Source organism: Pelodiscus sinensis, chromosome 4 (genome assembly GCF_049634645.1).
Source record: "Pelodiscus sinensis isolate JC-2024 chromosome 4, ASM4963464v1, whole genome shotgun sequence".
In the NCBI taxonomy this organism is placed as follows: domain Eukaryota; kingdom Metazoa; phylum Chordata; order Testudines; family Trionychidae; genus Pelodiscus; species Pelodiscus sinensis.
The window spans coordinates 22827036-22846193 of record NC_134714.1 but is presented as its reverse complement, the minus strand read 5'-3'; the positions used below and the strand labels follow the sequence as shown (position 1 = coordinate 22846193).

The window sequence follows — 19158 nt, the reverse complement described above, 5'->3', positions numbered from 1 at the left end:
TAATGAACAAGGGTCAAGCTACCTCAATCACCACCTCTTCCTCTGATCTCCACTATAGTATTTCATTTGGGACACTGACGGAAACTCTACAGGGCCAAGAACAAAGCATTCTCATTGGAGGGCCCTGTATTGTAGAATACACCGCCACTAGAGGTCAGGAAGAGCCCGAGTCTTGCAATTTGCCAGGCCCCATACAAAACTCATCCTATAAAAAGGTTTTTCATGCAGCTACAGAGAGACCAAACAGCCTGGCAAGATTTCCTGCCCCTATCCTCCTTGAAAGACAGCTACAAATAATTATATCAATTCAGAAGGCAGTTTACAATGGAGCATGGACACATATCTCAACGTGATCCTTAATTTTGTGGAGGGCAGCTAAACACAATAGTAAAGGATGCATTAAAAGTGCACATACAGATCTAGTTATATCAATTGTACTCAGTATCCAGGCACAGTTCTAGCACTGTTTGTGCCCTAGACTGCGAAATTGTATTTTTTACCAGAGGACAGCAATGCTTCCTATCAAGCTAGGACCCCAGGCTAAATTCCCTCTGTGCTCACTTGGTCCAGGAAAGGGGCAGACATCCACCCCATACCTTGCAAGGCCAGTACATTGGCTGACCATTCATGAAGGCAGCACCTTGCTTTTGCCACCCATCCACAAATTGCCACTCTGGGCAATCATCTATTTAAAAATTAAAGCTCACTCTTTTAACAGTGCCCGGCCAGCCCAGCCCTGGGAGAATGAGACAGCTTCTGCGTGGGCTCACCCATCTTCAACAGCCTTGTCAGCTAAAGCCCATCATGGCTGATGGTGCAGGATCTAGAAAGAACCAAGCTTGACTTTCAGATCCCAGGGGGAGCTGGTAGGGCAGGCTGGCAGCAAAGCTCCTCATGGCTTCCAAAAAGAACAGACTTGCCCTGGAAAGCTCTGACTCCGGGAACACCAGCGGGCCTTTGGTTTCCGGTTCCCCAGCAGAAGAAATTGCTCTTAGGAGGCGGCAAAAGCAGAGGAGAGCAGGTGTGTTTCCGGGTGAGGCTGGCAGTCACTGCCTCCTGAGCTGTGGTGGGCAATACAAGGGGGGGAATGGACCATGCTGCTGGGGGGCTAGGCAGGGGCGGCCCCCCTCCTGCCGCGGAACAAGGCTCTGGGTAAGAAGAGCTGCGCGGCCGAGACTTGTCTCCCGCTCCGCTCAGTGGCGGCTGCTGTGGCCCACGGAGAGTCACCTCCCGGCCGAGGCAGCCTGAGCAGCATCAGTATTCCAGAGACATTGGCAGGCAGACTAGCGCAGGCTTGGAGCCGCCGCTGTCCTCAGATGAACCCGGCGCGGCTGCCAGCAGCCGGCTGAGTGCGCGCAAGGCTGGAGCGGGGGCTCCGAGCGCCGGAGGCGGCTAACAGCCTTGCTGTAGAGTTCTTAGCGATGCCTCTGGCCACATAGATTTAGGCGGGGGGGCCTAGATACGCTCCGCAGAGAGACTGGCAAGGTAAGATTCAAAGGGAGAGACACCCACAGAAAGCTCCCGGCGGCAGCCTCAGGAGAGAAGGGAACAGCGGCGTGGGGGAGCGGGCGGGTCTTTCCTTGCCGGGTGCCCGACGGAGCGCATGGCGGACCGGCTTCCAGATGTTGGGGCCTGCAACATCTGGAAGCCGGGAGGGTAGCGTCCAGCAGGGCTTGTTTGTAGCGGGTTGGAGCCGCAGAGAGCCGGGTGTTAACAGCAGGGAGAGACTCCTTGGTAAGTGCGTGTCAGCCCCCATGGAGCCCTCCCTCTCCGCAAAGTTGACTAGTGCTGGCCAAAGCCTGCTGGTACATTTACAGGAGCGGATGGAAGCGGATGGGGGAGGGGAAAGAGGGACAACCCCTGACTGTTTTGCCTGGGGAGGGAAAATAGTGCAAAGGAATAACATAACCAGCCCAAAGCCCCTGACTAAACCCTGCCATCCGCCCCTTTAAAATCAATAACCGCGTGCGTCAGCGACGCGCCGGAGCCACTTGGGCAAAAGGTGTCTTGTTACCTAATGAGCTTATCACCTAAACCTGGAAGCAAATGAAAGCGCAGCGGTGAGGCGCGCAGCAAAATCAGGGCGCCGAAAGGTCCCTGCGGGTTAGCTGGCCTGTCCCCTGGCCTCGCATTCTGGCCCGGGTGTCTGGGGGGGGAGGCAAATCCTTCTCCTTTTCCTTTTAACTCAGGACGAGTTTTGCTTTTGCATCCTCGTCACTGTCCAACCCCATCTCCAGCCCCCAAGCATTTTTCTGCTGGACCAAGCAGGGGCAGGATCTGGGGCGGAGGGAGCATTTCAGCGCCTCTCTTTGCTGATTTCGTTAGTTTCGCCTTCCACCTTTTTTTCCTGGCACATAAAACAGGCGACATCTAACTGAGCCACTAAACGAAAGAAACACTTGGAATGTCCCCGCACTCCAAGGATCCTGCACTGAGCATGAGTTATGCTTCGGATCAACTGAAGCTGGCTTTTGGTTACGCCTGCACTGAGCGTTGAGGCTAAGCCTTCTAGGGCCTGAGGTGTTCCAGAAATGTAACCCCTAGTACAGCGACCCCTTCTGTCCCAATGGAAACTTCCCCTCTGCCCTCTTCATGTTTTCCTGGACTGTTTTTCCCCAGTGATTCCAATGGGGTGGATGTGGGGGCGCGGAGCCGCCCAAATTCGAATTAAACGCAGCAAGAGGGCGAGTCACCCTTGGGAACGGCTGGAACAGTGCCTTTGTGTCCCATCCCCTGGAGGGGGGTTCGACAGACTGTTCAAGAGTGGGACTGAGCGGGGGTGGGGGGAGAGACGGGGTCCTAAAAGCAAACCTATGGGGCGATAAATAACAGCGAGCTTTGGGCAAAGGGGGGCCTTAAAATGATTCCCTCGATGCGCGGGGAGGGTGATCACCCTGCCAGGAGTGAGACTTGGCACTAATATTATAACCATCCAGGGCGATCAGGACAATTTTTATAGCGGGGGGGGGGGGTTCTTACACAAACTGTAAACCCTGTATATGCTGGAAATCACGTCAGGTCAGGGATGCAGCATCACACACATCCGTTTCTAGTTCCAGCACCTATAAAACTATCGCACGTTACCACAGGTCCTTGGCAGTTAGTTGTGTCGCCCTCCCCCCTGCAGCTGCCTTGATTCCTTCGCTCCTTTCCCTTCTCTTGCTTTATTCCTGAGAACCACAACACAATAAGAGCCATCATTTAAAATCTATCCAACTATCGGCGGAGCCTGCACCACCCCCGTTCCCGCCCCCTGCAGGGACAGGAAAAGGCACGGTAGGAAAGCGTTTGCAGATTGCGCTCTCCCTAGCTCAGAGCTGCGCAGCGCCTGGTGAAAAGACTTTATCCTCAGATGACACCGTCGACAGCTCCTCCTCCAGTCCCTTCCCTCCTCCCCCCCACGCCGCTTCTCTTCCTCTCGCTTCTCTCTCAACCCTAATTGGGCTCTTGCTAATATGATTACTGCCCAGTTAAATGTTTCTTGATCAATCTTGTTAAGATGGGGATTTCTCCCCCCCCCCCTCAGTCGGTTGTTGGTTAAAAGCCCTGGTTACAGACAAGCGATGGTGATCTGTTTGGGGGAGGGGAGAATTGGTATGTCAAAGCGGTTCCTTTAATGGTGTTTTTGGATCGGTTTCTGCGGATTGTTCCTCCTCAGATCGGGCTTGCTGATAAGAACCGCCTTGGATTTATATAACACGTTGTTTTTTGGTCCTAATCCCAGATCAGAATGTTTCCTTCCTTGCTCGAAATGCCCATTCGCATGATCCGCTGGGTTCCTGGGATGTTTCTTGCCAATTCCTGCACCGTGTGTTATGTTTCGGATCAATTGAAGCTGCCTTTTGGTTACGCCTTTGAATCGCTGATTGTTAATCATTTAGGTGTAAAAATCAGACTACATAACACCCCACATTCGAGGAGAAATATTTTAGATATAACATACCCGTAATCACACTGAAAGGTGTAGATATTTTCGCTCCCGGTTGATCCTGCGGTTTGTTAATAACATTTGTCACATGCATTAAGCAATGCTACTTAACGCAGGCTCTCTGAGTGGCCCCCTCCTGCTACCTAACTAGCAATTTCCACAACACTGATCAATGAGGCTAGAAGACTCGTTGCGCCTCGGTTTGTTTTCTTTTGTGGTTTTCACTGTAACTTTGCCGGTGTCCGTTTTGACTCAGCAAATGTCTTAATTGGAGAATTGTGATCAAGTGTCTATAAAAATACAAGATTTCCGAGAGCTGCGAGGGAGTGTTCCGGGCTTACTGACCTGTCTAAAGGAATGTGGGGTGGGTTGCTTTGCCTTTCTAGCATCTGATTAATACAAAGGGCTCGTTGGATGATGGGCATCCAATGAATTTCCGTCGATCATTTTTTCCTGTACCCCTACACCAGCATATTCGCACTCCCATTGTCCTATGAATTTCATTCATTACAGGCTCGCTCCGCTTTGGGTGTAATGGGAGTGCGGAGCGAGCCTGTTAATTGCACTTCTCAAGTAAATATGTTTGTCACCTGTAGATAACTGGAGGATATCAAGAGAAGCACAGGTCACAAGGATAGTGAACAATTTGTCTCCTGTTGACAGAAGAGAGATCCCTTCAATCTAATGCTTGTTGTTCGTTGTGTTTTGGTAGTGACTCGTACAGATTTGCTTTGTTTCGTCCCTTCTCTCCCGGTACCAATTTTGTGTACTGAGTTCGAAAAATGAGACTCTCCCCCTTCTAATAGAAATAATGTGGACGTCTACAGCATCTGATTATTTCAAAGCACTTTATGCACATCAATGCGTGATGCCTCATACCATCTGATTGACCCCTGTCCTCACATACCCAGTGTACTTCCTTCTCTTTCCTGTGCCCAAAGGCCGGGTGACAGCTCTTTAAACAGGCTGGTCTTTAATAAATGTTGAGATCAATAGACTATGGGAAAGAAAGAAAGAAAGAAAGAAAGAAAGAAAGAAAGAAAGAAAGAAAGAAAGAAATCCGAGTCCAGAAAGAAACATTCCCTTTTTCTGGCAAAAAGAGGTTTAAAATAGATTATTTTGGTCAATCCAGATCTTCAGCCCCTAAGGGTTGTCTATGGAACCCAAAGAGATGTGGAGGAAAGGAGCGCTCTCTGTGCTTCTTGAGGGCTGGAAAAGGAGCGGAGGGGAGACACACGCACAACGCTGGGAAAGCGCCAGGCTGAAAGGGACAAGAGGGAAGGTTAGAAGGGAAACCTTCAGTCCCGCAGCTAAGGGATCCCGCCGTTTGGGAGTCTCTGCAGTCGGGAGCGGCGGGTTTCTTTGATGACACTTAGCGCAATTAGAGAGCCCACAAACAAGCTCTTGCAGACATTGGCGCTTCTGGGAGAAGCATGAGGGGGGAAGAGACGTACCCGGTATCACTAGTGAGGGGTCCGGGACGCCCGTGGTACGGGGAGAGGGAGCGAATTGTGAATAGCGCCTGTCCGGTTTGTAACTTGCGGCTGCAGTGCGAACAGCGGTATCCTATGCCTCTAAGTGAGCACAGCTCGGGAAAGGGAGTGGGGCGGGTACAGATAATGGACTTAAAAGCTGCGCTCATCGCACGACGGGCCAAAAAAGGAATATCCCGAGGTGGGGTAAATCGGTTCAGAGCCACTGGCCCCTTGCAGGGGAGCTACAGCGATTTATATTAGCTCGGGGGCCGCAAGAAACAACAGACTTTGGGTCTGACCCCCCCCCTCCCCCGTTTTGTCCCTTTCAGCGATTTCTCACCCCAGCCTGCGGGGAGCTGCGTTTGCATGTCTCGTGGTACTCTAGGGAGCTCACAGGATGCTCTCGACAGGACTCGTGCCTCTCCCCCCGTACCTTGATTTACCCTGCCTTTCCCTTTGCGCCCATAAGCTGTGGGGAGACGTACAAAGGAAAAGCGGATCGCGCTGGAACTGGACGGGTCGGCTCTTTCGAAGAACGAGGCTTTCCGGAGTTGGATTTTATAATCTGTGTATCACTCTAGCCTACAGCGTTTCTGGCTCTTTACGCCGCATGCCTGGCGTGCAGGAAAAAGCCGAAACTTCGTTCAAGTCCCAACACGACACATTTCTTCAAATACAACAATGAAGTCACTGCTAATTTGCACCGCTACAGCACGGATTCCACAGCGCTTTACAAACAGGAACGCGCTCTGCTTTCACACCCTTGTTAGATAGCGATCAGTAGCCCATTTACTTGGGGCTGAATTGTCCCAGGTCCCCCCGTTAGAGAGAGGAATAAATCATACACTCCTCACGCCCATTTCTAGGTTTTAATTCCTCACCACCCACATTGTCACTGATCCCAACAATCTGAATGATAGTTTTCAGTGGTTTGTCCGGGCTATTTCAAACAAACAAACAAACAAACAAACACGCTCTGTCAGGAAACTGCTACTGACGATGATAGTTCTTAGGTTTTAGGGTGATTTTAAAACCAAACCAACGCTTCTTTGACTTTAATTCGTGGTCCATTCTAGTTTTCAGGCAAATCCGCATGAAGTTTTCCAACTACAGTATTTCTTATTAAGCCGACACAAAAAACACATCAGTTGTTTTCTTTCCGGGTAGATGAACAGACCTCTCGTGTTTTCAATACAGACAGGAGATACCAAACTCAAGTCAACTTGTTTTTCTTACAGAAAGCTGCTCATGCGATTAAGAAGGGAAAGTAAGCAGCAGCTCTGAATTTAAGATCGTTTTCGTTTTAGAAACAACTTGTCACATAAATCTGAAACAGAAACTGTTAACTTCTGTTTGATCTTCAAATGTTATCAAATAGGGCTTACAAAGCGGGGGGAGAATACTCTGCATGTTTAGAAAAAGGATGGCTCTGTTTTCGTTTCAGGGCAGTAACTTTTAAATAATATTTAACAAAATAATTGACCTTGGTGTTTAAACTACAACTCCCTTCACGTCAATAAACCCACTAGTTTTTTTAAATTCACTATGTGAACTCTAGCATTCATTCTCCTAATCTCACCACAATATTTGTTTCTGTTGAGATTTTGTTTAGTGAACTCATCAGTGAAAAAGAAAAGAGAGCCTCTTTGACACTATGTATTAGAGCTCTCATATATTTTCCTTTTCCCCTGAGAAATAAAAATATATATGGAAGTGACTTTTCTGATGAAAAGAAACAAGAAAAAGTTTTTGGGCAAATTATGGTCTGTCTGCCTCTTAAACATGCATCCTCACTCTTTAAAATATACAACAATCATTCAGTACCAGAAAGATTTTGTGGAATTTATCTTTTAAAATAATTAGGGCTTCAGTCTGTTTTCTGTGTAAAGAAAATAAGGAAATAACTCCAAAAGTAAGTATCATAGTATGCTATTAGGACTATGTTCTTTGCACCTTTCTCTTCTCTCTTCTCTCTTCTCTAGACGCTATCTTTAGAAAAAGCAGATTGCTTTTTCATTGTGCTTTTGCTGTATAGACTCTCTTTTCTGGAAAAAGTTTTCTTCCGAAATAAGCTTACAGTCTAGATATAGCCTGGACCTACATATCACTTTTTCTATCTCCACCAAGCTCCTCCTATCATGTCAAGAGTCTGATTTGTATCACTGTCAACAAAGGACACATCACTAACTGCAAATAACATCATTCAGTGGTCAACAATTGGCCTCTCAATCCAGCACACACACAGCTATCTCAACAATCATTGGAAGCTCAGGAACTAAAGTACACGATGGTGTTTCACAACTGGAGATGTGACATTATCCTGTAGTTCTGACAGGGTCATATTGATCATGGGATAATGAGTTCCCTTCAATGCCATGAAGAGCATTGACACAGGTTAGTATCTGTTGTTTCAAACCACAGGTAATGAATGACAGGGACTACTGGGTTTTTTGTTTGTTTGTTGGGTTTTTTTTAACAAAGACTGAACTATCAGGCAATGGGGATGTGACTTCACAACCCCAGTAATCTGGGAATGCTTGTAATAGCCATGTCCTAAATCTACCATAATCCATATGGAACTGCAGTTTTCTGTGCTATGCAGCTGATACTCACATTTGCTTTTCCCTGCTACCTGGTCACACACTATAATAGTATGTCATATAACTTTTCAGACATGCTGTGCTGTTGTGCCTACATTATTTCCTGCCATTTTAATGGTGTCTTCAAAAATATCCCCATTAGGTCCCAGTTTAATGGCAAGATCGTGCATACTAAGGACAGCTATACATTGGGAGGCTGTGCAGAGCCAAACTGCCTTGAGTGCTGTGGAACCCACACACCTAGGGTATGTCTAAACTACATGGCTCCGTCGATGGAGCCATGTAGATTTGTTTGTTCGGCAAAGGGAAATGAAGCCGCAATTTAAATAATCGCGGCTTCATTTAACTTTAAATGGCTGCCTGGCTCTGCCGATCAGCTGTTTGTCGGCAGATCGGGGCAGTCTGGACGCTCCCCTGCCGACATGAAAGCCCTTTATCGACCTCCCCGGTAAACCTCATCCTACGAGGCATAACGGGGAGGTTGATAAAGGGCTTTCAGGTCGGCGCGGGATCATCCAGACTAGCGCGCTGAGCCGACAAACAGCAGATCAGCTGTTTGTCGGCACAACGCGGCAGCCATTTAAATGTAAATGAAGCCGTGATTATTTAAATTGTGGTTTCATTTCCCTTTGCCGATCAGCCTAATCTTTATGGCTCCATCGATGGAGCCATGTAGTTTAGACACACCCCTAGTGTGGTTACTGAGCAATGCAAGTGGTACCTAGACCATAGCAACAGTTAAGACCAAGAGACCTCTACAGCATGGGCTGGGAGCCAGCTGGCTTTTAGCTCAGAGGGTAGAGGCTCCTATACTCAGCTCCAGAAGTCCCAGGTTTAAATCCGCTGGGTGGTGATTACAGCTGCACCTCCCAGACTCCTTCACACTGATACCCTGTGATTGTCAAAGTCTTTAGGTGAGATGTGCGATTTCCCTATGCACTCCCCCATCACTTTCCCCATGGTCAAACCAACCAAGATGAAGAACATGCCATGTTGATATATTCTTGATATCTGAAGGTTCAAGTGTCATATCTATAGCCAACCAGCCTAAAGCACAAATACAGCAACTTACCGAAGAAACAATGTCTCCACAACTTAAAGGCAGTTTCTGAGGTTTGTTAGTCAAATTGTTCCCTTTTAATGAATTTAGAAAAGATGGATACTAGTGCACCTCTTGCGAAAAAGCTTAAGAAGCAAAGTTTCCCACTGCTACAACTGGTAAAACTGGAGGAGCTTGGGTTGCCAGAGCAAACAGCAAAGACAATGCTGACAAACTATGTGAAGTGTCTGCAAAACAGCAAGCCTCTGGACTGCCTCCACATGCAGAAGCCTTATAAGCCAGTCACTGTCAAAGCCAATTTTAGAAGTACTTAATGAGGCTGTTAATAATGCTAGAGGCACAACACAGTTTATGTGAACAAACATGGCTGTCGAGTCATACTTTCTATTATTAATTCTTCTACTCCACACACTGCTTCCAAACAAGACCTGCGAGTGCTCACTATCTCTCTCTGCGGGAAACTTAGCTGACCAGTTAGAGGCATAGGGTACAACAGTGAAAGACTCAGCAGTTAAAAAACTCTCTTACCATGTTAAAAAAAGTGCATACATGGCTGATGAATGCCCCAATGCAAATCAGGAGAGATATAGACAAATTGGAGAAAGTGAGAGGAGAGCAATACAAGTGATTACAAGTCTAGACAACATGAATTTTGAGGAGAGACTGAAAAAAACAGGTTTGTTTAGTCAGGAGAAGAGAAGAGTGGGGGGTAACATGTACAGTTTTCAAGTACATAAAAGGTTGTTATAATGAAGAGGAGGGACAGAAATTGTTCATTTTTGTTATCTACTGAGGATAGGATAAGAAGCAGTTGCAGCAAGAGAAGTTTAGGTTGGTCATTAGGAAAAAGCTTCCTAACTGTCAGGGTAGTTTAACATGGGAATAAATTGCCAAGGGAAGTTGTGGAATCTCTGTTGTTGGAGATCTTTAAGAGCAGGTTAAATAGTCACCTCTCATAGTCTAGATAATACTTATTCTTTGAGGGCAAAATACTTGCTGAGAAGACCTCTCAGGGTCCCTTTCAGTCCTCTCTTCAGCAATCACGAGCACAAGTGCAGTATCTTCAAAACACAAGTTGGACTTCCTTGATCCAGCACCATCAGGACCTGAGCAGTCCTGGACCAGGGACTTTGTCATACCAGGGGAGATCAGTGCTCCCCTGCTGGCTGCCCCACTGCTAACTCCTCTCCCTGGGGCTCCCAAGGCAAGGGTTCCCTGCCATGCCAATGCTGGCTTGGTTGAAGCTCCCTGCCCTGCTGCCCACCTGCTGTCACCAAGGTTAACCAGGGCTCCCCTGCTGGGCCACCCGGCTGCCGCCAGCCCCGCTGACTCTAGGGTTCCCTGACCAAGGCTCCCCAGCCACTGTCTGGCCCCACGGCTGACAGGGATTCCTCTGTTGGGGTGGGTCTCCTTGGCTGCCACCGGGCCCCATTGCTGCCAGAGATTTCCAGCGGTTCCCTGGCCAGGGCCACCAGGCCAGACCTGCTGCCACTGGGGAATTCCCGGCTGAGCAAGGTTTCCCCAGCTGGACCCAGGCTCCCTAACCCCCGGCTGGCCCTGCTGATGCTGGGGTTCCCAGCCTACCCACTGCTAGCCCAGGCAGAAATCCATAGCCCCCACGTCCTCCCAGCTGGCTCAGAGTCCTCACCTTCAGGACGCTTTGGTCTGACAACTTCTGTGGCCCTCTTGGACCACAGATGTTGCTGCATCAGAGAGTCCCAGATTTGGGAGATTCAACCTGTACATTTGAAAAACCATAAATTGAATGTCTTCATTGTACTTTTTTCAACAAGAGTCCAAAAAGACTGAATATCTTGGGAAAATATAGAAGATGCTCTAGGACAGAATTTCAAATTAGTCCAACCTGGGAAAATCCGCTGGTTTCTCACGAGTGATCCCTGGTTATTGTCTTAAAATTACGCAATTATTACTAGATAGATGTAGGATAGATATTACTATCCAACATCTTGACAGATGAAAGGAGATTAAAAAAGTTGGCCTGTCACTGGTTCTTAGCAACTGTATGGGAAAAAAACCCAATGCACAAGTTGAAGCACACACTGTTTCCTGACTTGTCTAAGGGCTTTAACCAGGTCTATCTGGAGGCTCTCCATGATGGCTGCACAGTCTTAACCCAGCTTCTCCAAACTGAACAACTGTGAGCAGAATTTTCCATGCTGAATTTCCTGAGGCCTTGCTTGACCTTGTCACTGTATTGGAGCTTTGGCCTTCTCTGCTGTTCTTAAGTTGACCACAGAAGACAATCTTGAGGCATGCACTCCCTGTGCCCAGCCAGCGAAGTCTGTCAATCTCCTGTGTAATCTGTAGCCCAGTTTTCTCAAGGATCTTATTACTGGTGATCCATTGGTCCCAACTAGCTCCAAGGATTTATCTAAAACAGAGGTGAAAACTGTTTAATCTCCACTCCTGTTTGGAATATGTAACCCTGCTTTCACAACCGTAAAGGAGGGTAACAAAGGACACAAGCCAGATAAACAGATATTTGTGTCCAGGGTTAGCAACTTGTTGTTCCAAACCTCTCAGGCAAGTTTGCCAAAGATAACAGAAACTTTGCTGATTCTGTCATCAAGTTCTCTAACAAAAAGGTAAATCAGGTGATAAGCCATTATTACTGGCTTTGGAATGTATCTACCAAGATGGGATGGATCTAAATAGTGAAGCTGATGGGCTACGTTCACTACTATGTTCAGAGAATACAATTACCATTCTCTCCACTTGGGTCATTAAACAATGCCATTCAGGCAATTGATACAGCAGTAGAAGATCTTTGTCCAACAATAGAAGTGACATTTGGATCAGAGAGAAGATATCCACTGAAAAATGTACTGGAAGAAGGAAAGACTTTTCACAATTTAACTATTGAAGGCACTTATATTGAATCCTTAATAAAGAGGACAAGAAGTGTTTGTTTAGATAGCTTAAAAAATACAGAGACTTGATTCTTACAAACCAACAACAGTAACTTCTGGATTCTACTCATCCTTTATGTAGTTTTACAGATGCCAATCTTATAAAATACCAACAGTTGAGTGGAGTGCGGCACTACCAGCAACAGAGCTGCAACGTGATCAGGACAGAATATAGAACTGGAACATACAATGGAATGTCATACAACAAATGACCAAAGATTTGACTTTAACTTCTTCTTTAGTCTCACTAATGGCTTGACCCAATCTTTGTGCTATATTTCCAGCAATAAAAAGCTATGTCTACACTATGGTGCATCTACACTGCACCGTTATTTCGAGATAACTAGCATTATTTCTAAATAACAATGCAAGTGTCTACACAGCCATTCCATTATTTTGAAATAATTTTGAAATAACGGATGGCTTATTCCAAAATCTGTAAACCTCATTCTATGAGGAATAACACATATTCTGAAAATAAGGTATGTGTAGATGATCCTCTGCTGCTATTTAGAAATAGCCCCTCACCAGGGCCATTCTAAGTTATTCCTTCCTCCCCAGTGCCTCTTGGGACTCTAAATTGAGGTAACATGTCTACATTAGGGAAACTTGCCTCAGACTAATTTTGAGACTTCCCTGTAGTGTAGATGTGCTATTTTGAAATAAGCTATTTTGGAATAACTATTATGGAATAGTTTATTTCAAAATAAACGTGCAGTGTAAAAATATAAGAGATTATTTCAAAATAATAACTCCCAAAATGACTATTTTGAAATAAACTTATTCCCCAAGGAAAAAGGAGTTGTTATTTTTTAAATAACCAGCCCATTATTTCAAAATAACAGGCTTGGCAATGTGGATGCTCTGCTTGTTATTTCAAAATAAGGGTCATTATTTCAAAATAATTCCCCAGTGTAGACATGCCCAAAGTACTAGAAATTATCTCTGGCTACTCTCAGTCACAACAGCTACAGTTGAGTGTTCTCTTTCATCACTGAAGAGAGTTGCATTCTGAAATAATTTGTCTTTTGCCTCATTATGTGAATGAACTAATAAGTATATCAATTGAAGGTCTGTAAGTACCAGACATCCCCAATTTCAATTCTTTTCACCCTCAACCTATTTTGATCCCCATTCAGTAGCAGGGACAATTAAGGGGCTCTAACTCTTGTGATTCTCTCATCTTGTATTAGCATCATGTTACCTGCTTCCTTAATCCCCACCCCATAGTTTCAATTGAACACAGTATTCTTTACTTTCTTGTCTACACTGTTCCCCTGCACAGTTAAACACCACAATTAAATTTCAACCTGTGTTTCAGTGGTGGGTCAAATTAGTCTTAAAGGGAGATTGCATAAGCCTGTCTGTAAAGCTTTCTGGGATCTTTCAGTGAGTAAGTCATTATGAAAATACATACAATTGCTGATGTTTCCCTAGGTTTAAATTATCCCTTGACAGATATATATCCCTGGCTCTTTTTAAACATTTAACATTGCTCTCAGAGTCCCTTGCTGCTATGTACAAAACACTCAATTTGTAAATACCAGGACAATGAAGGGGTGATCACTAGCAGCCAGCATGGATTTACTAAGAACAAATCATGCCAAATCTGCTTAATTTCCCTTTTTGATATGCTAACTGGTTTGGGAATAGGGGGAATGTGGTGGACATAATATATCTGGACTTTAGCAGGGCTTTTGATGCAGACATAAGGACTGACAGCTATATATGTGGGTGTGCATGCACACTGAAGCCAATTCCCTTGGTTCACTCCACTTCCTGAAGTGGTACCAGTGCTGGATGGGACAGGCTTGCTTAAAGTGGTGTGGGAGGGGGAGAGTAGTGTCGGGTGCTGTTGTAGTAACTTGAGCAAGGAAGCTGTAGCCACTCTGGCATTTGCTGCTGCAGCAAGGCAGGTGCTCTGGTTTCTCTCTGTGCTGCTGCTGCAACATCCCCACTGGGGCAGCTGCTGCTGCCACCACCAAGGAAATACCAGGATCTCCTACAACCAACCAACCAACCCACCCACACCCCCTCCACACCTACACACACTTGTCTTCCATCTCCCCTTCCCTATTGCATTTTCCTGTCTTCTCCTAGCCCCACCCCATCTCCCTTGCCCTGCCCAGCAAGGGCACTCAGAGGGAACAGGTGGACACTAAGACCCAGAAGGCAGCCTCGAGATGCGGTGGTAGTCACCCTGAGCAGCTGCTCCATCCCACTCTCTGCCTGGACCTGAGAGCCAGTACATTTTGGGGGGAGGGCTGCATGGGAAAGGCAGAGAGTCACCTGACAGCCAGTACATTTTGGGGGGAGGGCTGCATGGGAAAGGCAGAGAGTCACCTTCCTTTCTCTCTCCAGCAGGCCAATGAGCACACTAGGGAAGCTCAGCACTTGCAGAAATTTGGGAGAAGGGAAGTAGCATATTATCTTGCATGCCTTCCATGTCTCACCTCTGTTTGGGGTGGCAATGCCCTCCCTGCTCTTTCCCCCAAATTATGCCCAGCACAATCCCTTATAACATTCTGATAAGTATGATGGAGAAATGTGGGCTCAGCCAAACTACCATTAAATGGATACTTAACTGGTTAAACAACAAAAGACAAGTAACTAATGGAATGATGTCAGATTTGAAGGAGGTCTCGAGTGGGGTTCCACAGGGATCTTTTTTGGGTTCAGTGTTATTTATCATCTTTATTAATGACCTGCATGTAAGAATGGAGAACATATTAATCAGATTTGCAGATAATGACACAAAGCTGGGGTAGTTGCAAACACTCTGGAGGATAGCATTAAATTTCAAAGAGATCTAGATAAATTGGAGAACTGAGTTCTAGACACCAAAATGAAATTCAACAATGGAAAAATGTAAGGTGCTACATTTAAGGAAGAAAAGCCAAATGCACAAATACAGAAAGGAAGGATAATTGACTTGGCAGCAGTGTTACTGAGAAAGCTCTGGGAGTTGTCATGGATCACAACGCCATCAAGCAACATGATGCTATTACATTACAAGAAAAAAAAAAAGTGCAATTTTAGATTGCATTAAATTACAAGAGGTGATGGTAGCATTTTAGTAGGCCTCAGCTGGAGCAATGTCCAATTTTTATACATTCATCAAGGTTTATAAAGAAGGTGATATATATAGAGAAGGTGGAAAGAATCCAGATGATCAAAGGAATGGAATGCAAGCCATATGAGCAAAGGCTGAAGGAACTGGGTTTGTTTAGCTTGGAAGAGAAGAGATTAAGAAGGGGGAGGGAGACATGATAACAGGCTTCAAATACTTGAAAGGATGCCATAAAAAAGATGGAGCAAAGCTGTTCTCTCTGACCACAGAGGGCAGGACAAGAGACAATGGGTTCAAACTACAGCATAGCAGATGTAGATTAAATCTCAGGGGAAATTTCCTAACTGTAAGAACAGTAGGACAATAGAACAAGCTGTCCAGGGAGGTTGTGGAAGCTTCTTCACTGGACTAGGGGTCACCAAATGAAATTAATAGGTAGCAGGCAGTGTACCCTCTAAGATTTTCCATCCATGAGCGGAGTGAGTTTTGTCTTGTGCTCCAATATTGAGGTCATTTGCGTTTGTTCGGAGGTGTGTCATTGTGATACCCACCCAGTTATTAACAAATATCTTAGGGTATGTCTACACTACCCCGCTAGTTCGAACTAGCGGGGGTAATGTAGTCATCCGCAGTTGCAAATGAAGCCCAGGATTTCAATTTCCCGGGCTTCATTTGCATGAAGCCGGCCAGCGCCATTTTTAAATGCCAGCTAGTTCGAACCCCGTGCCGCGTATAGCCACAGGCATATTTTGATCCATTATATTTGGTACATGTGGAGGTTTAGCTTAATTAAACTCAGTCATGTTATGCTTGAATATCTTACCTAACAACAGAGACAGAAAGAAAACTATTTTCAGATACCTTAATAACTATTTTGCAAAGGGGAGAAGCCACAACTTTTGAGCTCTAATCTGCATTCTTTGAAGTCAATTGAAAAACTCTGGTTAACTTCAGTGGTGTAAGCTAGTTCCTTGTTCCATTCCAGTACTTTTTCGTCCCAAATTCTGATTATCTTCTGCAACATTATTTGAATATATCTGTGATTATGCATGCCAGAGCATGTCAAAATAATTGTATGGTGGACTATGCTGGGTTAAGTAGAATTATATTTAATGTTACTAATTTTCACATTATTTCACCCATAAAAGTCTTTACAGCAGTACTGTATTCCAGAGTCTTTAATTTATTCATGGGATAAATGTTTCATATAATGAAATTTATAGTAAATGTATTCTGAAGATTAATCTGTAAGTAGGGACCCATTCTGTAAAATGGACCCAATTTTCTTCAAAGAGAGAGATTTCCCCCAGCTGCAACTGAAAAGTTTTGAGAGCAGACCCTGTAGTTTTCTATTCATTCAGACAAGATTTCCTTCTTTTGTTAAGCATTTGGAGATTTAGCAGCTTTATAGGAACTCTTGATGCAACTTAGATTTTGTGTCACTTTATATCTGCAGTTCTTCACATTAATGAAATGTTGTTTATTATCATTTTTTGTTGATGGTGGGACTTAGTTTCTTTTTAGTGATGAATAAATTTCCTTTGGAACCTTTTGTAATTCCCTTTCTCCCAATTTACTGCTGTTAACTAGCCAGTTTCACTGGATGGACATTGGTGGGGCAGTTTACTTTTAGACACTGTGTTAATGATTAGGGGGTCCTGAAAACTGACATCTTTGCCCTGGCCAGCCAGAGCAGCCTCAACCGGCCAGAGCTGAGCAGGAAAAAGATTTTAAAAGGTCAAATCTCAGTGTCATAGCTGTAAACCTGAATGTTTAGCAACTTCCAGTAATATACAACATTCAAGGAGATTAGTCCAGTTTTTACAAAATCAAACCAAAGTTTGCTTATTCCCTGTAATTTTCAGCCTTAAGCTTTTCAACAATTACAACTCTCACTTGGTTCTCAATTTCTCCCCGACAAATCTGTAGTCAGCTTATTGTAGTTTTTGTTTAACAGCTTCAATAGTAAGGATGACAAAGGTCTTGAAAGGGTAGCAAATGTTTTCTAAAGGGGAAAACCTGAGCATCTGAAAATGGATCCTCATGTTTCCTGCACAAAAACTGTCCTGGTAACACAGCGGCTGCGTCTAGACTGGCATGATTTTGCGGAAATACTTTTAACGGAAAAGTCTTGTGCAAATTCAAGCGGCCAGTGTAGACAGCTGGAAAGTTTTTGCGCAAAAGCGGTCGCTTTTGTGGAAAAACTTATCAGTCTAGATGCAGCTAGCATGTTTATTCATGGCAACAGTAATCAGTTAAAATCATAAGTTAGCTCTGGTTTAAAACCATTCACATAGAGGATTTAGGCTTAAAAATCTAATCACTTGCAAACAGACACTTTGAAAAAAGTCACCTTGCTAACCCATGCTGCTGTAACTATTATTCTCTGTTAGTTGATCATTCAAACATTTCCAAAAAGAAGGAGAGCATTGCATATGGGAACATTACTGAGAAGCCGCCTGCCTGAGCACCACCATGCAACCCCAGCCCTGGTTCTGGCTAGAGGAGCTGCCTTCCCACCCACCATGCGTTTTCTCTGGCCCTTGCTGAAGCAGCCACCTGCTGCCCACCATGTAGCTCCTCTTGCCCCATTCAGGGCATCCTCCTGCCTTCTGCCATGATGCTGCACAGCTCAACTTAGGAGGTGAGTGGGGTAGATATTTCCTCTGTGTGCACGCACAAGTGTGCAACTGTAAAGAAAGTCTGGTAGCAGTTTTAAAACAAACAAAAAGAAGTTTTTCTTTGTGCAGTGTGCAGTCAACCTGTGGAACTCCTTGCCAGAGGATGTTTTGAAGACCAGTACTTTGAACAGAGTTCAAAAAAGAGCTAAAATCATGAAGGTTAGGTCCATCAATGCTTACTAGCCAGAATGGGTTGGAATGATGTCTGTAGCCTCAGTTTGTCAAGGTCTGGAAATGGATGACAGGCCATGGATCACTTGATGATTACCTGTTCTGTTAACTCCTTCTGGGGCATCTGGCGTTGGCCACTGTTGGAAGACAGTATACTGGGCTAGATGGACCTTTGGTCTGACCCAGTACGGCCATTCTTATGCTCTTACGTTTTAAAAAAAAAGAGGCTAAATAGTCATTTGTGTTGGATGGTTTAAACACAAGAAATCCTGCATCTTTGCAGGGAGTTAGACAATGACTCTTGAGATCCCTTCTAATCCTTTGGTTTTATAATCCCATGAAAATGTGTGAACCCCACTCTCCCTTTCTCCTCAGCTTTAATAATGTGGTAAATTGAAACCAAGACAAAGTAAACGAATATGAAAGTTTGGCAAGCTCTGCCTATTCCATTCAAATAGTAACAGTTACAGTTACACAAAAATTCAATTACATTCCTTACATTAAAAGTCTGGGGTGGTTTCTTTGGAGCAGAAGTAGGCCCATTTCCACATCACTGAGGGTACATCTACACTGCACGGCTACTTCGGGATACCAGAGGTATCCCAAAATAGCTACCCCCCCCCATACACACACACACGCCACCCAGTATTTTGAAAGATTTTTCCAAATAATGGATGCACTATTTTGCCATCCCAGTAAACCTCATTTCATGAGGGATAAAGGATGGCTCAAAATAAGTGCATTTGGCGCTCTGTAGATGCCCCAAATGTCAAAATAAGCTATTTTGAAATAGGTTTGAAATAGGATATGCAATTTGCGTAGCGCAGATTGCATATCTTATTTCAAGTGTAGGGTGCTGTGTAGATGCACCCTGACTGATTAGCTGAACATCTATAGTTAAACTGCAGCCTGACTCTACAGTAAGAATCATTTGTATCCCCCGGTGTACCTCTCAGAAAATAACATCCAAAGGCCATCATGAGTACCCAAAAAAGGGTGAATTACAGAGGGCAAGATTGTCACTTAACAAATTGTCTTGATCAGAGGACTGATGTATAGATGCACTGTCCCAGGGGCAGAATAGGGAGGCAATTCTGATTCTGAGTGTCATAGTTAAGTCCCCTCACTCAAAAGGGAAAGTAATATGCTACAGGTTTATACCAGTAGCAGATCATTCTTCTCCATGTTAGATCAGCATAGGTGGTGAGGCAAGTAAGAGCTCCACTCATTCTGCCTATCTACA

At 45.0% G+C, this 19158-nt stretch overlaps 1 long non-coding RNA gene across 1 annotated transcript in view; it reads left to right on the top strand.

Annotated features, from left to right (window-relative positions):
• Positions 1–1343: 1343 nt before the first annotated feature.
• The window catches only part of LOC142829075 (uncharacterized), a 128120-nt gene continuing 110305 nt past the window's right edge, over positions 1344–19158 (top strand). The window contains exon 1 of the long non-coding RNA XR_012903296.1: positions 1344–1485. This is a non-coding gene — a long non-coding RNA (uncharacterized LOC142829075). The remainder of the gene's footprint in view (positions 1486–19158) is intronic.